The sequence below is a fragment of the Pteropus vampyrus genome, unplaced genomic scaffold (assembly GCF_000151845.1).
Source record: "Pteropus vampyrus isolate Shadow unplaced genomic scaffold, Pvam_2.0 Scaffold432, whole genome shotgun sequence".
In the NCBI taxonomy this organism is placed as follows: Eukaryota; Metazoa; Chordata; class Mammalia; order Chiroptera; family Pteropodidae; genus Pteropus; species Pteropus vampyrus.
The window spans coordinates 767,094-792,516 of record NW_011889213.1 but is presented as its reverse complement, the minus strand read 5'-3'; the positions used below and the strand labels follow the sequence as shown (position 1 = coordinate 792,516).

General features: G+C 52.8%; 1 long non-coding RNA gene across 1 annotated transcript; it reads right to left on the bottom strand.

Annotated features, from left to right (window-relative positions):
- Positions 1-2,322: 2,322 nt before the first annotated feature.
- LOC105306304 lies at positions 2,323-25,359 on the bottom strand. Its single transcript, XR_897142.1, has 3 exons — positions 25,303-25,359; positions 14,188-14,373; positions 2,323-2,534 (listed from the first exon to the last, which is right to left on the bottom strand). It is a non-coding gene; the product is annotated as an uncharacterized LOC105306304 (long non-coding RNA).
- Positions 25,360-25,423: the final 64 nt, after the last annotated feature.

Sequence of the window (25,423 nt, the reverse complement as noted above, 5' to 3'; positions counted from 1 at the left end):
CAACATCGCCTCGGCTAGAGTCCTCCTTGGCACCTCCCTCCCTTGTGGCCCCCACATCCCATCAGTCACCAAGTCCTAATGGTTCTGCTACAGAAGGCCCCAGAATCTGTTTCCTCCATCCCATCCTCTTTATTCTCATGTACCCCCAAGTCTTACCCTTCTCCCTCGCCAGCCTCTAAAAACACTAACTACTCCTGCTCAAAACCCTTCAATGATGCCTGTCATCCTCCGATCAAAGGCCGAACGCTTGGCCTGCCTTCGAGGCCCCTCACAGGTGGCTCCTGCTCACCTCCCACCATACTTGCCACGTGCCCGGCACTGCCCACTGCTCCTGAGAAGCCAAGGACCTTAGGCCTTGGCACATTTGCAGCAGCTGTCTCCCTGCCTGGGATTCCCTTTTTGTCTCCAAGATCCCATTTCAGCGTCACGTCTCTGAAGCTTTCCCTAACTCCTGTCAATTCACTTCTCCCTCTGCTGACTTCTCGAAGCGCCCCACACCCACCCCTGTGAAGCCTGTTGTTGTCTTAGCCAGACGCGTCTGCATGGGTAGTTATTTAGACAGCACTGTCCTAACAGGTGGGTGTGTCGCCTTTTAAAAATATGGATCCTCAGGCAAATACCGTACCTTCTCACTTACATACAGAACCTAAAAAAGTTGAACTCATAGAAGTAGAGTAGAATGGTGGTTGCCAGGGGCTAGGGAGTGGGGGACATGGGGAGATGTTGGTCAGAGGGTACAAACTTCCAGCTATAAGATAAGTAAGACCTGTGGATCTAATGCCCAGCACAGCGACCATATTAACAATACCGCGTTATATACTTGAAAGTAGGGGAGAGAGTACATCTTAACTGTTATCACCACCACACACACGCAATTATAGTTATATGAGCTGTTGGAGGTGTTAACTAACCTTATTGCGGAAATCACTTTGCAATGTATACGTGCATCTCATCATGACATTATACATCTTACACACGTTATTTGTCCATAATGCCTCAATAAAGCTGTGAGAAAAAAAATACGACTCCCTAAAACAGAAGCTTGTACTGAGTAGGATGTCTATGAGTATTTGATGAATTAATGAGTGACTCTGAACTCCAGAAACATCCATACAGCCAGGTACACTCTTACTCAGAGTCACACCCTCGGTTCCCAGCCAGCCTCGAGTGCTCAGGCGGAAAAGCTGGTATACCAGCCATCAGAGCATTCCCTGCCTTGCTTATGGCCTCTGTTCACAATGTCCTTTCTCCCCTTCCCCCTGTGCCAAGCTTGACATATACTCCTTCCTTCAGGAAGCCTTTCCTGGTGCCCTCAGGTATAATCGCCACCCCTGGGGGTATGTCCCACGAAGCACAACACTCATCCGCTCTTTTTGTGTCTGTCTCAGCCCCAAAGACTGACTCAGTCTTTGGTGGTGGTACGGGGGTGGCGTGGGGGTTGAGGAGGGAGACTGGAACTTATTTGTCTCCAGTCCCCAGGTGGTACAGGAAACACAGTGGGTGCCCCAAATATTTACCAAAAGAACAGCCAGCCCTGTACAGAGCTCAGAGTGTAACCCTCTGGCAAAGCTACCAACCTGGGCTGCAGGGGAGGTTTCCAGTGGCTGCCCCCAAGATCCAGGCAGAAGTTTAGGCCTTTCCTGCCTCTCTTTGCTGGGCCTGGTTCTGAACCTGTTTCTACTGCCAGCCGGCAGCCTGCCTCTCCTTATTTTCCCCATGGCCCCTATGTGCCCGTCAGCTGGAATCACCCTCATGAATGCATTCACCCATTTCCCCCAGAAATCTGCCTTGCAAGCAGCTGCCCCTTCAGTGCTTGAAGCCAAAACTCTGCAACGTCACCCCAGACGAGGGGAGGAGGAAATCCTGGCCAGGAGTCCAGTGGCCAGAGGAAGAAGGGCTTCCCTGGTCTATCCCTCAGCCAGAGTGTCATGTGCCTTGCTGACCCTAGTGTCCAGGGACCAGAGCAGGAGCCTGGTTACCTAAAGGTGAGGCCCTTGCCTACCCCCGCCAAGAGGGCTCCAGACTGGGGTCTTGGTTCCAAAAGATTCCACAGGGAGACCCCCGGACCCAAAAGGACCTCAAGAGGAGGCCTCGGACCTAAAGACCCTCAGATCTTGAGAGACCCCAAGAGGGTTGTCCAGATGCAAAACAAAACTCTAAGGCATCTGGGGGACTTCAGACTCTAAGACCCATTGAGGGCATCCCAGACCCAAAGACCCCACAAAGACCCTTTAGAGGGGCCCAGAGCCAAGTTTGTGGGCACAGTGCCCCTCCACACTTACCCGGCCCCGCGGGGGCCTTTCCTAGGCTGAGCTGCCGCAGCCGCCTCTGGTGGGCCCGTCCCTCACAGTGCACCTGGGCCTGGGCCGCGGAGTTCAGCTGGATGTTGCAAACATCACAGAGTGTGTACGATGGCCGTTTTCTCTCCCGCTTGGGCTTAGGTGGTTCTGGGGCCCGAGGTGGGCACTCAGCAGCTCCAGATATGGGAGGTTCCTTCTCAGTGGAGGGAGATGGGCTCAGTGGTCGCTTCATACCTAAGCAGATAGAGAGGGAGACAAATAAAGGCTGAGTGTTGCGAACACATAGAAGGAACAAGTCGGGTTCAAGACCCAGAGATGTCTGGGCCCTTTATGCCAGCTGAAACTCTCCAGCTATTGGAAAGCCCCAACCTAAGGATGGCAAAAGGGAGCATAGTAAGGTCTATTTCAAACAAAGCAGCATTCATTAAAAGGCAGAAATATCTGGAAGAGAGCCAGAAATGTCTACATGTTGGGTGGCCAACACCTGGGGACGTGACCACAGAGCAAAGGGAGGTTTGGGTCTTGGAGAACAGGTGGGCACCGAGGGACAGGCAGCAGCGAGGTTGGTGGAGTCACATTTTGGGAAGCCAATGCCCTGTTCTCAGCCCTGCGGCAGGAGCTGACAATCCTGTGACAAGCAGGCATGTGGCGCTTGCTGGAGACGCAGCAGCCGCTGGCCAGGGTAGTGATCGCAGAAACCCAACCTCCCTGTGTCCGAGGCCCGGCTGGGTGACATTTACAAACGGTGACAGTGTGTGAAGCCATCCCCACTCTGTCCCATGTGGGTCCAGATGCTCCCTGCTGTCTTGGCCACCCAACCTGTGGCAACAGTTGGTATTTTTAGTAGAGACCTGGGCCCTACAGACACACACACACGCACACACATATACACACACAGCCTGGGCCCTGCAGAGCTTGCATATCACCCCTCCAGGCCTCTTATCTCCTACAGACTGTCTTTCCTTTCCAACTCATTTCTCTGAAACTTTCCCTCCTGATTCTTCTGTCTCTAACTGGCTTTATTCCAGTGCTGCTCAGTGACCTTTTTCAGACTGAAATGTGTCCCTTTTTCTTTCCACTTCCTTTCTGAATCTGTGTGCATGTTTCCTGCCTCTGCTTCAGACTGGGGACTTCCTGAGGGCAGGGCCTGTGTCCCCCTCACCAGGACAGAATTCCTGAGTTCAGGGATTATGTCTCTCTCTCAGATTGGGGGAGCTCCAAGGTTAGGGCCTGAATGAGGCATGACTGAGCCCATCTTTCTTGTTATGGACTGAATTGTGTCCATCAAAAATTCATATGTCCAAGTTCTAACTTCTGGTACCTCAGAATGTGATTGTATTTGGTGAGAGGGTCTTTAAAGAAGTAATTAAGTTAAGATGAGGTCATTTGGGTAGTCCCTAATCCAATATGACTGGTATCCTTATAAGAGGAGGAAATTTGGACACAGACAGTTACAGAGAGAAGACCGTGTGAAGACACAGGGAGAAGGCAGCCATCTGCAAGCCAAGGAGAGAGGCCTCGGAAGAAACTAACGCTGCCGACACCTTGACATCAGATTTCTAGCCTCCAGAATCGCGATAAAATAAATTTCTGGTGTTGAAGCCACCCAGCCAATGGTACTTTGTTTTGGCAGCCCAAGCAAACTAATACATCCCCCTAAAGGGCATTTCCTGTGTCCTTAGGCTCATGCTCATTTTGCAAATTAGACCAAGTGAAGTCAAGCGATGCCCCAATAGTCTCAGAAGGCCACACATCCAGTGGTGGAGCCAATGTATAAACAAAGAAAATGAATTTCTCAAGTCCACAGCCAAGAACCTTCCTGCATTCCCTGGACCCAGCCCCCACTCTCAGTAAGCTGCTCGTCACTTTTGTGGGCAGTCATCCCACACAGCGGGTCTGTCATTACACGTGTGAGGACTATGTGTGAATAGAACAGAAGGGAACAGTAATTAAGAGCATGCGCTCGCTGCTGACTCGCACCTGTTCGAATCTCAATTCTGCCCCTTACTGGCCATGCGATCTGAGCCTCAGTCCTCTCATCTGTGTCTCTGTGAAATGGGGGTGATACATAACAGTTCCTAAGTCATAAGCACATTGTGAGGATTAGATGAGCTGATCTATATAAACACTTCTCAGTGTCCTATAAAAGTCAGCTATTATTAATTGGAGGTGTATCCGTTTTGCAGCGTATGAGTGGAGTCACCTGGTCTGTCACTCTGCATGTCTGTCAAGGCATACCTGGGTCACTGCGAATGCTTCTTTTACCCCATCGTTGGCTGAGGCGAATCTGTATCACTCACTGTGTGCATGTCACAGGGTAGCTGTATAATGATGCGGTGTCATTATGCCCATATCATGGAATGAGACTGTCACTGAATGTCTGAGACTCGCCATGTGTTATGGGTTGAATTGTGTCCCCCCACAAATTTATATGTTGAAACTCCCGATACTTCAGAATATAAGATACGACCTCGTTCGGAAATAGTGTCATTGCAGATATTATTTGTTAAGTTAAGATGAGACCATTCTAGAGTAGGGTGGCTCCCCAAATCAATATGACTGGTGTGTTCTTATAAAAGAGGGAAATTTGGACACATCATGCACATAATGAGAACGCCATGTAAGGATGAAGGCGGAGATTGGGGTGAAGCTTTTATAGACCAAGGAACACCAAAGATTGCCAGCAAACCACCAGAAGCTAGGAGAGAGGCATGGAACAGACGTCTTCACTGCCCTCAGAAGCAACCAACCCTGATACTTATCTTGGACATTTAGCCTCCAGAACTATGAGACGATAGATGTCTGTTGTTTAGACTACCTGGTTTGTAGTACTTTGTTATGGCATCCTAACTAACACACCATGGGTCTGACCCTGTGCTCTCATGGGTGCCTGATGATTTGATTTGAGGACCCTGCACTCTGCAGGATGGTGTGGCTGGTCTGCAGTACCAGAGATAGCCTCCAGGTGGCGCAGTGAGCATCTAGCAGGAAGCTAAGGGGTGGAACTCAGTCCCCCTCCTTGCAGGGTGGACTTCACTCTTCCACACTTCTGGGGCCACTAGGCTGCCCCTCCCAGCCATACCAAGTTCCCGGGCACCATATCTGGAGTCCAGGTATATCTCTACCCACTGAATGCACACTGGAAGGTCACTCCTATCACCTCGTGAGAAGCAGCCCCCTTGAAGCTGCACTGAGACCCCACCAACATTGTGCACTCTCTCACCTATAGATGGAGGTCATCATAGCTATTCTCCTGCCTTTACAAGTCTTCTCTCACCCTTCAAGCAGAAAGAAGGGGGAGAAAAAGTACCAGGTGCGATGTTCAGAGGGGGGCCCAACTAGCCAAGGAGAAGAGGTATCAGGGTAACGAGATTTTTCTGGCCATGCCAAGGGAGCTAGCTGTCTGCCTGGCCAGCAAGGGGATGAGGCGGGGGCGGGGAGGGGGGGTGAAATTTCCATGCAATTTATGACAGGCAGGCCAAGGACATGGCCCAAGAGAGCAGACAAATATCTGCCATGGGGCTGATTAAACCTCTGTGATATACAGCCTCTGGGCTCAGAGGGCCCTCCAGAATTCTCGGGCTAATTGTGTCCCCTCAGCCAGGCTACCGGGCTTGCCACAGCCTGTTCTGCCTGACCCAGCCTTCCCAGCTGTCCCCTCAGGAGACCACTCCAGCTAAGCGAGGGCTCCCACTCAGAAAATTTGTAGGGGTAGGCAATTTTTAGGGCACACAAACATCTATCTAACCCCTGCTGCGAGCACCAGCCAGTCAGCAAACCCTGCACTGGCCCCTATTCAGAACCAGCATGACTCACCCTAGCTAGACCTACACTTGGACAGGATCTGGTTCACATGCTCTCTTAAACAGAAAAGGAAATTAAGTTATAGAGCAGGGGAGTGGATGTTCTTCAAAATACACGGAAAGACAGTGCAAAACCTGCTTCTAGAAGCTTCCCTACCTCCCTCTCTACCACCCAGCTGCCCAGGCCACTTCTTTATAATGACGACCACTTTATTGAGAGCTTACTGTGTGACAGGTGCTTTATACACAGGATCTCTCTTAAACTTCACAAGGAACCCATGAGGTGGGCACTATTATTAACCTATTACTCCACATCGTAGATTAGAGAACTGGCTCAGAGAGGTTTCATCAGACCTGAACCTACGTTTGTCTGACTCCAGAGCCCACGTCCTTAACTACTTACTGCCTGATCCCACTTCTCCTTAAAGCCTACCAAACCCTGATTTGAACTGCTGGGTGGAGAGGGGGGCGGGGTTAGATTCGGAGACGGGCTTCTGGGGAGGCTCAGGGCCGCCCAGCCTCTATCAGGCTAGAGTGCCAGGCAGGGAGGTGCCACACCCTGGTCAGGAAGGGTCAGGGCCCAAGCCAGAGAGGCTGGGAGGGAGGGGTGTGAAGAAAGGGGGAGAAATGAACTGACCTGGAGAAAAGTCCAGATGAAAGCAGAGCGAAAGAGCGTGCATGTGTCCGGCTGTCAGTCTGTGTGTGATTTACACAGCAGGGGAGGGTAAATCTCTCTCTATTCTCACTTTCCCTGAGAGATGGGCTGAGGCTGCCACGGGGAGAGTGGGTGTTGGACCACTGGAAGGAGCCACCCGCTTGAAGGCAGGCTCACACCAGAGCTGGACAGCTTATGGAGGCTAGGGCTGCTGCTTGCCTGTCTGTCTGTGTGTCCTCCATATGGAGCTGGAGGGGCTGCGGGTGGAGAGAGCACTCGGGCAGGGCCCCAGGGCCTCAGCTCCACCACTTCTTGCTGAGTGACAATGAACTTCAGGGCCCAGTTTCACTGGGACTCTCCAGCATTGGAATTCTCTGTCTGCCTATGCAAACGGGGTTGTATAGAAAGAAGTTTGGAAGCTATAAAATGCAGAGCCAGAGTTGTTTCAGCTGCAGCCTGAGGAAGGGGGCCCTCAGGAAAGAGCTGCTTTTGCCAAAGGGTTAATGGGAGAGGAAGGTTGTCAGCCTGTCCCAAGGTTTTGGTCAGGCATGAAGGGCTCCCTCACCAAACCTTTAATGAGCCCAATTACACTCTGGTATTTTCCCCCACGTCTGCCAACATTTACCCTCCTGCTTCTCCCAGCCAGGTCCCAGGTCCTGCCTCTGAGAAGGGAGCTGGCTGCCTGGCCAACCTTGGGGCAGTCCCTGCTCCTCTGGGCTTTGGTTTCCGTCTTTAAAGAGAGGGGGTTGGGCTGAGATAATCTCTTGGGTCCCTTGCAGGCAGTGTAGCAGTGGCAACACGGAGCAGCTGCCTCTAAGGTGGGGGTTGGGGGAGGCCAGTGGGGTGGGTATAGAGAAAGAACCGCCAGGTGGCTAGTGCCCATTGACTTCTGGGCACTGTAGAAACATTGCCTCCGTCAAACCTCATTGCAACTCTGTGAGACTTTACGAATGAGAAAACTGAGGCTCAGGGTTGAAAAGAGAGGCAGGTGAGTAGAGTCAGTTCTCTCTCGCCCTATGATTCAGGGGCAGGGGGTGCAAGACACTGGAGGCCCCCAGCCCAGCCATTTATGGGATCAGGAGTGTGGGATCTCCCCTCCCCACTGACTCAGCTTCAGAAAGAAGTGCTTGGAAGAAGAGAGGCCTTGTCTGTTGCTGTCCTAGTAAAGTGTGAGCCCTCCTGGGTCTGGCTGCTCCCTTAATGCCCCACAGGAGTCACAACTGAGCATTTTGTCCCCTCTTCCCTTCCACCTTGCTTCTCTCAAGGCTGACAACTTCCAAGCATGGGGGAGGGGGAACAACCCACTTCAATGTGTGGCCACCACAGAGTGGCACCTACCCCAGCCATACCACAGGATTGCCCAGAGTCACACCCAAAACTCCCCAGAGGAGCCAGAGACCCCCACCTAAAGGGTAGGAGGGCCTGAGTGAGGCCAGCAGTGCCAAGCCCCAGCCCACACAACCCTGCCTTGCTGGAGCAGGATGCTCTAGGGGCTGGGCAACAGCTGCTCCAGGTGTCAGGGGCCAGGTGGGGGTTCCATGTGGCAAACCAAGGCAGCCATATGTCTTCCCATCCAGAGTGGTGACAAAGGAAGACTGTCGCCTCCCCCTGGGGACTGCCGGGTGCTGGGGATTTCAGGAGTGAGCTAAGAGGTGCTGAAAAGTCAACACTCTAGCTCCAAGGAAGGGAGAGAGAGGGCATGCGAGGTGAGGGAGAGTGGACCCAGGGATGAGGTCACTGTCCCCTACCACTTGCTCTTCCCCCAGTCTGCTCTGTCCTCACCCCCTATTGAATGTGTATCCCAGAAGCCCTCCTGACATGCCCCAAGATAGGGGCTGCCTCTCCTGCACAGTGAGACTCCCCTAAAAGAGCCTCATGCCACCGTCACTACGTGAGTCCTTCTTGCTATCTAACCTGCATCTCTCCTTGCAGAGTCCACAGTGGCAACACAGCAACTGCTTCTAAGGTGGTGGTGGGGTGACTAGGAAGAGACTCTGCCTCAGTACCCCTCTTCTAGCTTATGCTGCTACGCAAGACCTAGGAAACCTGACTCGTTGTATAAGAGATGCCTCGTACCCCACATCCCACTCTTAGGCACACTGGGGCCTAGGATCCTGGCACAGCTCAGCCTCCCCCACAGCCGGCTCTCCTAGCCCAAATCCCCATAGTTCTGAGCAGTAGCTCTCCCAAACCCCACTCCCTCCCACCATGGCCCCACCATCAGGACCGCCAAGTTGGGACTGAGGAATGAGTACTGGGAGCCAAAGGGAGAAGGGTTGGGAGGTTCCAGGACTATTTGAGAGTTGTGGGCAGGAGGCAGGCTAGGAGGGCCCACTGCTGACGAGGAGAAGGTCGGCCTGAAGGGGGAGGGGCGGGACAGGAAGGCCTCCAATGACTGAATGACTCAGGTGGTGGAGCAGGGCTGGCAAGAGTGCTCTTTGCACCCCTAAAAAAGACAATAAGCGATCTCCCCTTCCCCACCCCTTTCATTCTATCCCAGGGGCTGCTAAGGGTGGATTGATTTTTGGGGTTCTCTAAACTCCTTAGGTAAAGAAGGTGAGTTATTAGGTTGAGCCCCATCTCTAGGGAATGGTTCCCTCTTTAGGGTGGAGGTCTCATCCCTTCTGCCCTGTGGTCCCCAGCCTACCTTCCCCTACCAGGAGCTGGAAGTCCTTGCCATCACCCTTGTTGTCCTGGCTCCTAATCTTGCTTTAATTGTGGCTCTTGTCCCCCGACCTTCCCCACACACAAGGCGAGGCAGGGGCCTCGCTTCCGCCCGCAGCCCTACAGGGTCACCTACACCCCACCCCTCGCGTGGCCCCCTCGGGCGCTCAGTCCCAGTGGCGCGTGGGTCAGGGATGGGGAGCACTGACGCCTACCTGAAGGGCACTTCCGACCTGAGCACCGCCGCATCCAGCCGCCCACCGCCACCCGGGGAGATCTGGATTCACGGCTCCCGGAGGTGCGCGGCGGGTGAGTCCCCGGCCCGCGCGTCCCGGGACGCGGCTGCCGCGTCTCCGGAGCCCGCCCCTCGGCGGCTCGCGTTGAAGCAGGTGCCAGGAGCCGCGCCGCCCTGAGCGGAGCACAGGCAAGCGGGCCGGCGGAGGGGCTGCCCCATGGGGTTCGCTGGGGAGGAAGGCGAGGGCACACCCAGGGCCTCTTCCCACAGAAGGGCTGGGCGGATTGGGGAATCTCCTCTCTACCCCTGGCCCGCCAGGCCTGAATGTCCTTCAGGTTCCGGGGGGGTCCCAGAGCTTAGGGGAGGGGACTCCAAAGTGGCCACTTCTCACTGGCCTGATGTGACCTCCCTCCGCCCCCCCCCCCACAAATTACCTCTTTTGGGGGGAAGCTCAGAGAGCAGGAGGAAGTTAACGTTCATGGAGCACCTACTGGGTGCCAGGAGGGATCACATTCAATCCCCATAACCACTCTGCTGGGACTGGTTTGATCCCCATTTTACAGACCAGGAAATGAAAGATTGAGGACATTAAGTAACTGATCCAAGTCACACAGAAAGTGAGCACCAAGTGGAAAACTCCAGACTGCCCCTAGGAACCATATTCGGAGGTCAGGGGAGATAGCCAGCCACCAGCTTGCTGGGGCAAGTTCACCCACATGTGTGGCAAGGGTCATTTGGTGCATGGGATCCAGGCCATAGTGGGGGCACAATACAGGAGCAGGAAGCCAAGCGGGGGGGGGGGGGGGGGGGGCAGGAGACAGGGATTGGCAGCCGGACCTTCTAAGGGTGCTCTGCCATCTTTTCATTATTGGGGAGACAGTAACGGTAAGAAAGTGAGTCCCAAAGAAAGAGGACAGATACAACTCGTATCCACGGAAGAGGTATTGGTGCTGCTCACACACTTCGGGCTCCTGGCCGGCCTCATGTGCACCAGGCCCCCCCGAGAGAGGAGGGGAGCCCTGGCAATGCCTCGCCCCTGCAACCCAGTCTCCTAGCACTTCTTCCTGGTCCTCGCACCCACCAACTCACTCCTGTCTTGAGGCCTCTGCCCTTGCTGTTCCCTAAGCCTGGAATATTCCTTGACCTTCACAGGGCTGTTTCCTTGTCACTCAGGCCTCAGCTCTAAAGTCAGTCTTCCCAGAACCCATATCCTCAGCCCCATTATTCTTTGTCTCAGCCCCTGGTTAATTTCCCTCTTAGCGCATCTGCCAAGATGAAATTCTTTTGCTTGGATACTTACCTGTCTTCCTCCTGAGGCCAGGGCCTTTATCTCTCAGGTATCCAAAGCACTAGCATAAAGCTTGATGCATACCTAACAGATGCTTGATAAAAGGTTGTTGAATGAATGCACGAATATGTTTCCACATTAAACTGTACACTATAAGTAGGTGAATTGTATGATATGTGACTTATAGCTCAATAAAGCAGTTACATAAATGAATGAATGAATGAATGAATCCGGGGTGGGGACAACAGTGATGGTACACCGTGTGTAACTCACCATCCCGCAGCACACCCACCCTCTAACTTAATCCAGTCACACATTTCTCCCTCATGGTCCACATCCTGTGTCTGTCCATGGAAAACTGCAGTTGCTCAGACTTGGAAGGGATCTTAGAGGTCATCCTGTCCTTTTTGTAACTTGTCCCTGACTTTACCTTCTGGCCTCTGCTTGAACATGCCGATGATAAGGAGCTCACTGCCTCCTGAGACAGTCCACGCCACCGCTGGATGGTTCTCAATGATAGAAATCTCATCACTATGGGGAATTGAAAGCTGCTTTCCTACAATGCCATGTACCGGCTCTAGATCTGCTCATCAGTCATTTGGAAAAAGTACACTCTACCTTCTGCAGCCAGCTAACATGGCTGACAGCTTCCTTCTAAGGGGTCTCTTCTCCCAGTTAAAAAGACCCATTTCCCTCAACTATTCTCCCCTTTCCCCAAGGCCACCTCCTCCAGGAAGCCCATCCGATGTGCTCCCAGGGCATCTTGTGTGGGTCATTAACACTATTTATCACACTGTCTTGAACTGTCTCTCTCAAACCCTTTCCTGGGTACCTCACTGCACTGAATGGGTTAATTCTGCCCAGTATCTTGAATGGTGACCGGCTAACCTGAACTCTTGAATCAGCTTTTTACAGAGCTGGGGGGTCCATGAACCCCCCGGCTCTATTTTCACATGATACACTGTCGAATTCAGCCTCCCCATATAGTCTAGGGAGTGATTTCTTGAACTGTGAGCACCAGACCTTATGTTTAGGCTTGCTGACTCTCGCATTCTGCTCGGCCTGTTGAAATCATTCAGCAGGACCACAGGTGCCAGCTTAGTGTGACCACAAAGACGTGGCTTCACCTAGATACCTAGAAAAAACACAATCTTACACTCTACACAGACAAAACACCGCCGTTTGTGGTGGGCCGCCTGTATTCCAGGCCCTTCCCCCATTTTTATCGATCCATTTTATCTTCCCAATAGCCCTGAAAGGCAGTATTTCTCTCCTCACTTTTGAAGATCAAAAAAGGGAGGCTCTGAGAGGTTAGTTCACTTACCGACGTTCACACAGCTAGAGAGGGATGGAGCTGAACCTCACTGGGTTGACTCTATACTCTAGGTTTTCTTTCCCCTATGTTTGTGGTGCCTCTAAATGCCTTATCCCGACATGCCCTGAGAGTTTCTCCCTATAAAGGTGGACCATGGAGGAAGAAAACAGAACAACACTTCCTAGTAACGAGAGCTAAAGGTGCCACGTGGTGCTAGTGCACCTTGCCCACCTACCACTCCTCCAAGGAGAGATTCAGGCCCCTGGTTATCGCCTCCCTTGACCAGAAAATGACCATTAGTTTAAATAAAGCCACTGAGTCTCTAGTTGGGCCACTCAGTTCTCACTGCTGCCCAGTCTCATCCTCTTACCACCTCTTCCTTTGTGTCCTCTGTGATGAATTCCCAGCCTGGCACACAGAAGACAACCAATACGTACTGCTGGGTTTGAAGAATGAACCAACTCTCACTGTAGGTGTGAGAAATGGAGTGGGCTGTGTGAGCTTCAGCAAGTGACTTTCCCTCTCTGAGTTTGTTTTCTTATCTGTAAAATGAGGCAATTAATACATAACAACATTGCTGAGGGTGATGTGAGATCGTCACTGACATAATATATGCCTAATTAATGATACAGGCATCGTTAATGACGTGTTATGGTCTCCACTTTAGAAACAGGGACGCTGAGGCTCAGAGAGGTGAAGGGACTTTGCAACCCACATTACCAGCTTGGAAGTGGCTCAGACAGAACAGGAGCCCAGGTGAGCCTGGCCGTAAGACTGTGCCCTTTTCCCTGTCCCAGGGCACCTTCCCTGATTGCTCAATAAATATAATTTCTAGTATGAAAATATGAGACGGTTCTATTAATCACTCATGCTAATAACATCAAGGGCCCAGCTGAGGCAAAGCCTGTAGCAAAAGGGCTCAGGCAAAGAGCCATAGACTTCTGACCAGGCAGCAGCTTCTGCTCTTCTCATAGCCTGGGCTGGCGTGGGGTGGCAACGTAATTCTGGGTCCCTGGGTTCCAATCAGGTGGGAGAGGCCCCATTCTCGAGTTGGCCTGCCCTTTCCATCATGGGTCCTTTCCCTCCCCACTGAAAGGGCAGACTCACTAATGGCTTGAATAAGTCCACTGTACTCCCTCCCCCCTCGGGCCAGCCTTTTGCCTCCTAAAATAGCCCAGAGCCACCATGTGCCCAGGGCAGCTCCCCACCCATTGCAAATCCCCCTGAAATTAAATCCCCATCCTGCCCCAAGCAGGATGGCACCACCTCCTGCCACCGTTGGGCTCCAAGGCTGGCCAGGCTCCCCCCAATGGTAACAGGGACAGTTGTCCTTCAGGGTGACCGAGACATAAATCCCCAAATAATGAGACAGGCGCTCAGAACACAGAACCAGACACGGTGCTAATTGGTTTACTCTGGGTAGGAATGATGTGGAGATGACAGCAACAGGCCTCAGTTTCCGAGCCAGTAAAATGGGGTGGGGGGATGCGATTACTTCCTGTGTCCCGGCCTGGGCTGATTTTCTATGCCCTCTGAGCGGCCTCACACCCAGACTCCCCATCTGAGAACGACAACTTCTCAGATGTAAAAGAGAAGGTTGGGGTCCTCTGATCCAAGTCTTAAAGTAGGGAGGCCCAGATCATCCCTACCATGATCTAGAAACACCTTCTTTCCATTAAACAATAACAACGACAACAACAACAACAACCAAACAACCAAACTAAGGCTCAGTCCTTCCCAGCAGGCACGAGGATGGGGGTGGGGAGGCCGAGAATGCTCACGCCATCTCCCGTCCTCATGTGAGGCCAGTAATGGACTCTTGGATGAGCCAGAGGTCCTCAGTTTGAAGTAATCAGAATGAGATTATCACATTAAACTTTAAAAGTCTTTGCTCAAAAAGAAGCAGCAGCTGATACCCTTGACTCACCCGACTTTGCCACTGTCACCCTCTCCTGGACCATGGCCAGATGAGCTCCAGATACCGGCCACACGGAGGCTCCACTGCAACAGGCCGGAGGCAGGGGAATGGACTGGAAGACCTCTCCAGGCTCCGGCTGCTTCTGAGTTGTGGTAAGATGGAAGGGGGAGGGCCAGGGAGAGGGCGAGCACGTGTCTGTGGGAGGAAGGTGGAAGGCCTCATGAGAACAGGAATAACGTGGAACAGGAAAATATGCACTTACAGTACAACTCTGCCACTTACTAACCTGTGACTGGGAACGTGCCCCTTTTCTCCACACCTCAGTTTCCTTGTCTGAGAAATGGGGGTCGTGATAACAATAACTAGTAATAAGTCCCCTGATGCCACTCTGACATCTGAGAGGATTAAATAAGATGACATATAGAAAATACCCTGCAAACTGTAAAGAGCCACTGTGATGTGAGGGATGACTTTGTTAGCTATAGCAGGAGGGACAGAAAGAACTTTCTTTCGGCTGCGTATTGGAAACTAATGGGGGCAAAATGAAAAGGAAGACAAATGGACCTGGGTAGGACCCTAAAAATCTCGCCAACAATCCCTTCTGTGTCCATCCCTTGCCCAGACTAAACCCCTCCCCTCCTGCCCATCACCTTGCCTCCAACGCTGCCAGCCCGTCCCCAGTCTTTCTCACTTCAGAGCTGTATCCAACTTGTGTTTGTTGCCAGTGCAACGGAAGTTATTTCGACCTCCTCACCCGGTTTGGCAGAGCTGCCAGGGTTGTGTAGGAGAGGCTGGAGCTAGAGTCCAGGAGGCTGGGAACCAGGGTGCCCACAGCAGAGGTGGTCCTCTCTCCAGATACATTAGCTGCAAGAGCAGCAGTCTACGAAGCAGTCAGCTTACTGGCGGGACTGCCCCATGGAAGGTACTAGAAAGACTGAGGGCCCAGGGCTCCTTACTGGGACCTCGGCTACCTTCCCTCTTACTTAAAGAGCTGCATTCAGCAGAGGCTGGGAGAGGCCTTGACCACCAGCCAGGATCAACCCTGTGGAAATTAAGATCTTTGAATCTCCCTGACCCACCTTCATTTCCTGATGCTTTAATTTAGTTTGTCCAGCAGAATCCTCTCACCCTTGCCCATCCCACCGGATCTTGGGGTCCTTTCCTTTTCCTCAGTATGGGAAATTGAACCCAACCCATCCTACTCTCAGAAGGATGGAGGCAGGGGGAGGCTGAGGATGACCCTGAGAATCCAGGGCCACCTGGGGCAGGAAAGAGGGGCGAGCCTTTAAGCCCACTGGCTGAGGGAGACGGTGGGGTGGCCACAGTCCTCCCAGCTGGCCAGGGAACAGCTGGCAACCACATCAAGGAGTCCTCTCAAATCGATCCAGTGGGTGGAAGCACACACTGTTGCAGGCCATGAAGGAGGCCTTTCAAAACCAACTGAGAGGTTCCAAGAAATGCCCAAGGATGGGCTGTTTCAACGTGGCCCACGCCCCCAGGCCCTCTGTCCAGCCTCCAGGCTGCGGGACTGCTTCCCACAGCAGAGCTGCTCCAAGGCCTTGGCTGGGAGGCAGCTCAGGGCCCAGGACAGAGCCTGGGGCTCTGCAGCCATCAGACTTTGGGCAAGTTGCTTCACCTCTGATCTGTAAAACGGGCCCAATAGTATCTACCTCCTAGGGTTGTTAGGAGGCTTAAGAGACGATCTAGAAAGAGTGTCTCTCTTTGTGGCTGGCACAGAGCAGGAGGTCAGTAAAATTACTGAATAAACATTTGCTGAACACCTAATATGCCAGAACACCTCTATTCTATGCCCTGGGACCCAGCAGTCAACAAATGTCCTGAGAGGACCTCATGGAGCCTGCAATGGGCAATGGGCACACTAATAAGCAGATAAACGCACAACGCCAGGGAGGACGAGTGGCCAGGAAAGGCCTCTCTGAGGCGGCACAGTTCAGCCCAGATCTGGCTGAGATGAAGGTCAAGCCTGCCTGAGGGTCCTCAACTATGGCTGCTCACCAGAATCGTCTGGGCAACTTGGAACACATCTGATGCCTGGGCCTCTCCCCAGGGAAGCTGCCGGGCTTAGTCTGGGGTGCAGCCTGGGCACTGGGGCTTTTCAATTCTGCCCAGGTGATTCTGATGTGCAGCCAATGGTGAGAACCCCACGTCCTGCAAGACTCTCAAGTGCTGGCCACATGAGCATCACCTGGGGAGCTCATCAGGCATCCCAGGCTGGGCCCCTAACCCCAGGGGTTCAGATTCAGGGGTGGGGTATGGCCCAGAGCCTGCCTTTTCAACGAGCACCCAGGTGATTCTGAAGAGTACACAGGTGCAGAGCCGTGTGAAGGACAGCCCTCCCTGTGCTGATCCCAGCCACGCTGACAGGGGCACCTGTTGCCTTAACAAACAGTAGTGATTATCTTGTACAGCCCCTTTCCCTCAGCCTGGGAGGCCCCGCTCCTTTCTCAGCCAGTTGAATCCTGCACATGCAAACTAGGCTTGTCATGAAGACCGAAGGTCCACACTGCTGTGGGCTTGGACTGTTTCCCCACCACCTTCAGTCCCTTGGCTGAGCGCCCCCTGCCATTCTGCTCCATGTCCATGTGTGGTGTCCGGTGGGACCCTGAGCTCCCAGGAGTCGAGCTGGCTCCTCCAAGTATGTGGGACCAGGCCTAGCACCCCACAGGGCATGACTCGTCTTTGTTGAAGGAATCTCAAATCTGCCCAGCCTCCACTGGGAACAGCTGCTCCCACACCTGGGCCAAAAATGCCAGGGTTGTGACCTGCTCCTCGAGATCCCTGCTCTATCCCCTTCTCCTGCCCTGGGTCTCTGGTCCCGGGACTCCTCTGGTGGAGTCTGACTCCCCTCTGTCCCACTGCACTTAGCCCTGCCCTAGGCACGAGGCCCTGGGATGGGAGGCGTTGCAGTTATGCTCCCAAGGCAGAGGGGCTCCAGCATGCCCTTGCCAAAGGATCAGGTGCCCCCTCCCCCGACCTTCAGGTGTCTGGCCTAAGGGATGCCCACCCCCTCCTTTAGGAAAGCAGCATGGTATACCCATACTGCCTGGGTTCTAATCCTACCTCTGCCATTTCTTGTGTGGACTTGGCCACTTCTGTGCCTCACTTTTCCCATCTTTAATTAAATAAGGATAAGTAGTACCTCTTTTAGAGGGTCATTATGGGGATTCAATGAATCAATATTTGTAAAAAGTTTAGCAAACCGGTGCAAGGTAATCACTATGTGTTTGTTAACTAATGTTTAAAAATAACATTTTTTAAATGATGCGCCAGGTCTGGAAGGCTGGGATTAAGATTCCATTTCACAGGTGAGGAGACTGAGCATCAAGGAGAGGAAGCTACTTGCCCCAGATGACACTCAAACCTTGGGTCTGTGTCACTTCAAGCCTTCTCTCTTCTGGCCTAGGTGAGCTCTGTGCCTTGCATGCACTGACAGAGGTCTCTTTGTACCCCTTCCCAGGGTCACACCCTGAGCTTGGAGCCAGGAGCTGGACAAGCACCCTGTGTCTGGGTCTGTTTCACAGGCAGGTCTGTGGCTGCCCTGGCTACTCCAGCCACGTGCTCTGGGCGGGCAGTTCCAAGGGCCTTCCAACCCCCTACCCCAACCTCCGCAAGGCATCCCCGACCCCCTCTCAGCCACATTCAGTTAGGAGACAGACTGGGAGGGAGCCCCAAGGAAAACACCCCAGTTCTTGGTCTCCACCCTGTGCAAACTCCAGGGGCCAGATGCTGAGGTGTCCTGGGGCCAGATGCTGAGGGGTCCTGGGGCCTTGGAGGAAGGGAGGGGCAGGAGCCGAGGGTGTGGGGAATGACATCGAAGTCAGGCGGGCACGTGGGGAGGACCGTGCTGGGATCCTGGGGAGTGGGACAGGAATTACTTTGCTCTTCCTACCTCCCTAATTTTAATTCAATCAGTTCACTTCTCTTTACAACCTGGATTGGCATAAGAGCCCCCTCAGTGTCCTCCCTGCCTCCACTTCTCCACTTCCTGCCTTCCCAGTCTGTTCTCCACACAGCTAGAAGGAGCCTTTTAAAAAGGCACATCTGATCGTGTCACTCTCCTGCCTAAAACTTCCAAAGGTTTCTCCTTTAAAGAAAATTCTTACTGCAGCCTGGAAGATTTGGCCCCTACTCACCTTTCCAAAACCCTAAGGATATGACTGGTAAAAATAATACTGACAAGGTTAGAATCAGATACAAGAAGACTTGTTATTGACTAAAATGGACAGAAGAATCCAATCTTGACCACAACCCTTTTTTTTTTTTTTTAATTTAAACCTTGCAAAATTGGAGAGGAGTTTACCCAGTCAATTGCACAAAGACAGACTAGAGTCAGAAGCCTTTGATCAATGCCTTATGATCGACGAATCAAATCATGACAGCAAAATTTATGCAGAATCGAAGCCAGTGAAAATAATTTTGGTAAAAATAAAATGGAATGAAGAAAATGGAAATTTAACTGTACCATCGAGAAAAAACAGAAAAATCTGATCAAGGAATTAAGTTGGATGAATAGCGTTCAAACTGGAAAACACGTTCTAAAAGAGTATCCAGCGTTGGTATATTTTGGTTTAAAATGTTTGCATTCAAAACATCCTGGGGTCAAAATATCCAGAGTCCCTCTGATCTGTTTTTGTACCACTCCCCACCTTGCTTTCGATACTCCAGCCACAATGGGCTCCTTTTCTCTCGAAAGAACCAGCAAGCTCTCTCTCACCTTTGAGCATTCTGGAAACCTGTTCTCTCTGCCTGGAGCACTCTTTTCCTCCTGGCTCCTACCTCCCCTTCTCAGGGCTGATGCTGAAATATCACCTCTGTGAGAGGCCTTCCCTCACTACCCTCCTTAAGGTAGATTTCCTTCCTGCCTCCTTGTATTCTTTCTCATTCATCTTGTCTTATTCCTCCTTAAATTCCCAGGGCAGGGCCTAGCAAGTATAACACACAGTAGGTGTCCAATAAATATCTGCTGAATAAATGAATAAATTAGTGTGTGTGTGGGGGGGGAGGTGAGGTGCAGGGGAATGGGTTAGGGTTTACAAAGGCCCCTGAGAGAGAAAGAAAACGGGGTATGGACACACTCTTATAACTCTATCCCCCCTTATTCATGACACTAAGCTCCAGAGAAGCCCATTTCAGCAGGAGACAAAAGAGGAGACAGTACCAGTCTTGCTTTATTTTTGCCCCTTGCCCAGCTTCCTAAGGTCCAGGCCCATGTGCCAACTGGCCAGCTGACCCCAAGATGGGCTGCCCCCCTCCCCCTGGGCCTGGCTCCCACATTTGGCTGTTGGCCAGGCTATTTGGGGAAACTTCCTGATCCCCTCTCTGGCCTCTCCACCCCCATACCTCATCCTGCAGCCCGGGAATAGCTGTCCCCAGCCTCAACCTAGGGACAATCTCATTCCCAATTAGTACCCAGATGGTTGAAACCATCTCTAAAAGCTTCTCGTGTCCCTTTCCCCTCAGGAAGCTGCTAACTAGGACAGCAGATCTCAGAACGAGGTCACAGAATGCTTCCTGCTCCTACAGTCCTTTCCCGGCCAGACACTAGTGGGGACAACAGTCTCCGTTGCAGGCCTGTGAAGGCGGAGAAGACGTGGGTGAGGGGGAAATGCGGGAAGAGATGAGAAATGGCTGCAGCTTGAGGTTCTTTTTGCCCGAGGAGCAGCTCCAGCTTGGTCTGGGGGGGAGACCTGGCTGTGGGGAGTGAGGAGACCTGGGTTCAAGTCCAGACTGTCTGAATGCGGATTTCGTTAGCTCTCTAGGTGCTTACAGGGCAGGATGAAACAGTTCTGTATGTAATACAGCACCGTACAAAATCTAGGGGTGAAAAGACCCTTGGGGTCCCAGGGAGATTACTCTGGGATAGATCCTGTGAAGGGCCCCAAACCCATTAGGGAATTCTTTCTCTGGTGAAGTTTCACTCTGTCATTGGTTCAAGCCTCGGTCTATGAGAGGTGGGCAGATTTCTCCCACATTCTGAAGACCACACCCCATATGTTCCTCTCTCCCCGCGGCATTTTCTCTCCCCTAGATGAGGGACAAGGAGGGTATGTGCAGGGGTGTGTCTCGTACCTCCCCATCCTGCCTATCCAGTGGGAGGTGTGTGGCTGGTATCGGAGGTAAGAATTGACAGATCTGAGATCAGGAGAGTAAATTCTGGGGCCTGGGGATGCAGGAGAGGCGTGTGGGGACCCGGGTCGGGGCAGTGGGAGCATAGCGGGGCTGGCCTGGCCTCTTGCCTGGGCATCTGAAGTGGGGAGAAGTATCAGCAGAATCAGTCTTCACCCCACCCAAGGAAACCTTAGTCAAATAAACAAACAGCCTACACAGCCGCTCCTGTGCAAGAAGCCACTGCAGTGAGGAAAGGCCTGCTGGGGAGAGAGGGCAGGGAGGCTGTTTGCACAGGCCCCACAGCCCAGGGGCAGTTGGCGGAAATGTTTGGAATAGGGTGGGGAGCACAGTAGTGGTTTGGAGCAGGAAGCTGGGGCCTGGGGTGGGTGCGTTGAGCTTGGCTGCTTCGAGGAAAATGAAAAGTGTCAATTCAGCCCCACTCTGGTCAACGCCTCTTCTGAGGGGGGCACTCCAAGTCCCCAGCACCCTCCTTCAGCTCAAAGCCAATCGGATCAACCAGACAGACAGGGGCTCTATCCCCACACCGGTCACCCTGCTCCTAGGCCTATGCCCCTGGGCCTTGTCACTCAAAATTTCAGAGTTGAGCCAAAGCCCCCCAGGTCTGTTTTCAGCAGAGGAGCTGGGGAAAATGGGCCAACATCTGCCCTCTCCAGAATCTGATTATCTTCCCCCACTCCTTGCCTGACACTGGAGGGGCCCCGAAATGATGGCAGTCCCCTCCCCCAGATGCTTTGCTATCTTCTTCTACACTCAGAGACACTCAGAGACATTTGGCTGTCCCGTTCCCCTAGGACACCTCATGAAAGTAAGACAGGGAGAGAAAAGAGAGACACACACCCAGACTTAGAGGCAGAGATGGAGAGAGGTAAAGACAGAAACAGACGGACTAGAGAGATGTCACACAGAGACAGATGCTGAGAGACAGGAGAGATATTTAGAGTAAGGAAGTGTGTGTGTGTGTGTGTGTGTGTGTGTGTGTGTGTCGGAGACAGGAGGGCAGAGACACTCACAGAAAATGAGAGAGAGAGACACTGAGAAAGAGAGAGACAGAGACACATACAGAGCAAAAGGAAGAGGAAAAAAGACATACACAGAAAAAGAGAGACTGAGAGACAGGGAGAGAGGAGAGAGAACATGACAGGCATAGGGGCAGGGAAAGGACTGAGAAAAGGGCTGATGAGAGCTCTCAGGAGGCACAGGGACACTTAGAGGCTGAGAGGAAGAAAGAAACTCACAGAACTACACAGGGACTGATGGACTGAGAGAGACTTAGGGACCTGGAGACATCCCTGGTGAGACTGGCGGGGGCAGAGGTGCCAAATATCAAGCCTCATGGGGTTTTCGAGGAGTCCCTGGAGGGCAGTGCTGCTGCCTCCTGTCCCCAACACTGACCCTCTGCAGGCATCTGGCCCCTCGCCACTGGAGCTGGCAGATCACTCGAGGTGAATGAAAAGTCACTGATGGAGGAGAATGAGACTGTGACTGTGGTGAAGGCTCAGGGGTCTGCGAAGTGCATGTGTCAGGGTGCCTCCGCAGGGGATCCATTCCCAAGACTGAACTTGAAGTGGTGTTTAGGGGTGTGCAACTATATACAGCAACATTTGTGAGTTAGTACAGGGGGCATGTATGCCTGGGCGTGTGAGTGTCTGAGTGTGAGTGCATGTGTGAATGTGTGTGTGTCCAGTTCCATCAAGCACTTCACAGCACTAATGAGGCCAAGGTGGCAGATTTGATCCTCAAATAGCCAATCGGAATTGAGTGAGTCAGAGATGGCCATAAAAAGACCGCATGTCTCTCTCTTCTGAACAGACGGTGTGTCCAGGTGCCACAGGGCACTCAACTATAGTCGAGACCAATGTGCCGTTCATTCCCACCAGGGATGACTCCCACTGCCTGGCCAGCTGGCCCCCACACACTTCCTCACCAAGGCCCAAGATGCAAACTTATGGGAGGACCCACACTACAGACACTTGGACCCCTCCCTGACTGCAGGTACAGCTCCCTCTGAGAAAGGCAGCTGGAAGGATGGTGGGGTCTGGCCCTGATCTTCTGCCAGTCTGGCTTCCACCCGTCCTGCTGCTGTAGCCCCATTTAGCTTCCCCCTTGCTCTTTGGGTCCAGAGAGTGCCCACACCCTCCCCACACTCAGGAGATAAGCAACCTCTCTCTTTCTCATCCTTTCCCTCTTAAGCATCACAGGACATTTTTAAAAACTGTCCCAATTTTGGGTGGAGAATGAGGTCAGGAGGCCCAAGGGGGAAACCACTTGTTGGTGACAGCTGATAGTCCTAATTTCACCTTGAAACTCCTTCCTGGTCCAGGAGGGGGCGTGTCCTAAGCCCAGTTTTACAGGGACACTACTATATTGGGAGACGGCCAGCAGGAAGGGAATTCACCAAACAGTGATGTCAGTCACAGAAGCTTCCAGGCCCACCCTCACATTTGCAGGGCCTAGGACAAGAGGACAAATGGGGGCCCATACACACGTCTAAATATTTAAAAGTTATATATCAAGCTAACAAATTGTTAATAAAATATATTGTAACTTTCCACCTTGATAAATATACTTTCATAATGACCTGGAAGACCAGGTTCCAATTTAGAATTCTCTGATTCCTGGGAATTTTGTGGAAGGACACACTATGGAGGGAGAGAGAGCTCTACTCCCACCCTGGCCCCAGCCAGTATGCCCCTTCCCAATGCCAGCTTCTTTCTGCACCACAAGGGACTCATATGCATGGATGCGGACACTCAGCCTCACATCCTAGTTCTATCTTCATGCCTGCAAACTATGACCTTTAGCCACCTTTAGTTGCCCCTCAGGTCTAGGGTGCACACTTAATGACATAACCTGCCCTGGGGAGAACAGGCCCACAGGAGAGGCTTGCATGAGCTGGGAGCAAGTTGGTGACCATCCGGGCAAAGGCCTTCGGAGTCACAGGTATAGGGAATGTGGTCTCGAAGGAGATGCACAGGCTCCTCCCTTGGCATTGCTGACTCCTCACCCCACGGGGAGGAGGATGGCCAGAGGAATGCCACAGTGGAGCCCTTGAAAGCACCCAGCTAGGGCATGGGCATCCCCTCCCTTGCCCAGGTTTAAGGGTGCTTACTAGATTCAGCCTTCCTCAGCAGCTTCCAGAGCTCCAGCCAGGAACTGAAGCTGTCATTCCATTGGAGGGCAGCTTGGACAATCCCCAAACAGGGCTTATACTATTTTTCTTCCTGGAAAATTTTAGTGCAGCTTGACCCCAACTTGTGGATTTCTGGAGGTGGGGAGGGCAGGGAGGTGATGACAAGAGCGCATTTTTTTTTTATGGGGTCTTTAAGCCAGTTTGTTCCCCTGAGTCATAGTCCCAAGTGGGCTCCTGCTATCACTGGTCCCTGCTCTGCTGGGGCCCCTCTCCTCACCCTGGAGACAAAAACAGGGTGACTAAGAGATGAGGAGGTGAGGGGCCCTGGGCAGCCCAGACACGTCTAGCAGAGATTCAAGGACCAGCAGCGGGCAGGGACTGGCGGGGTGGTAGCAGTGAAGGACATTGCTGTCTCTGGCCAAGTTTTAAAAAAAACTTCCAACCCCCACCCCACCCCGGCAGATCGGCTTTGCTGTCCTACACACAAGGGGACACTTATACTCGTTGAGCCCTCACCAGGCGCCAGGCACTGTGCTAAGAGCTCTATGGGCATATTCTCACTTAATCCTTGCAGCCACCCTATGAGGTGGGTTCTATTATTATCCCCATTTTACAGGTGGGGAAGCGAATTCAAAGAGGTTAAGTAACTTGCCCAAGGCCGCACAGTAGGTAAAGGCAATAGAACTCAAGTCTAACTGACCTCAAAGCCCCCACTCCTTCTCCTATAGCACACTGCCTCCCAGAAGCAAGAAGCTGGCACAGAAGCAGAAGGGATGAAGGTCATGTATGAGAAAGAACTTCCTGACAATGACAGTGTGTGCGGCGGGAGGAAACAATGGAATGGGGAAATTACACAGACACAGAAAGCCCTCCCGTCTGTCTGGATGCTGGTCTGTCCGAGGTGTGTGATGATCTGGAAGGTCTATGGGGTCCCGGCTGGATCCATGGCAGCATCCTGACCTACCTCCACTTTACAATCGGGGTCCTCTGCTCTACCCTAACCCAGTATCAAGGCCCAAAGTCTGGCTCTCCTCCGTGGCTCTGAGGTCTAAGCGTCACATCTGAGCTGCCAGCCCAAGACCTCCTTTTCTAGAAAGACTTCCTTGAGGTTGTGGGAGGCAGGACCCCTTTCCTACAACCTAAATCCCAACAGGGAGGGTGCAAACGCATCCCATGTCTACAATTAAGGGCCACTTCTGTGATCGCCTCCCCCACGTGGCTCTGGGACACGAACACAGAAAAGATCTTAGTCCCCAGGCCCCTGGGTTTCTCAGGCAATCTGTACGACCCCTGCTCCCTCAAATTCCTCACCCTCGCACATCTGAACCTTGGTGTAAGTAAATGATACAGGTGCCCTGGGGCTCATTAGAAAACCCAGGCCCCAGCTCAGCTATCCAGTGGCTCTTACTTTATTTGCACCAGAACAGAAGCCTTTTGGGTCACCCCATCACTCTCTAAGGGAGGGGGCGGGTAGGATGCTGCACTTGGATGAGGCACGGGGCACGCAGGTCAATGAGGTTCCTTACTTGGAGCCCACAGCCACCACCCGCAACGTGCTCTTATCCAGAAACAGTGTGCCTAATGTCCAGCTCGGCCCTTCCCCATCTCTCGGAGTCCGCGCCGGCATCAGGGATAACCAGCAGGGACCCTTTAAACTTCCCCAGAGTTTAGTCTCACCGTCTAGATGCCCAGGGTCGGTGCGCAGAGCCGATAGGAATGTCCTCACTGTCCTTTGGGGACCCCAATTTTGAGACAAGGGCACAAGACAGGTGGAAGGGGATGCCCTGTACTCCTGCGCTGCCCTCGACGTCCTTAGTGTGGACCAGACCGCGTCGCTGACTTACCTGCAGGGCAGAGACGGAGCCCGCCGCGGCCACCTGCTCTGGCAGCGCTGGGTAGGGCAGCGGCTTTGGGCTGGCCAGGGAAGGGGCGGGACCGGACCGGGGGCGGGGCCGGGAGGGGGAG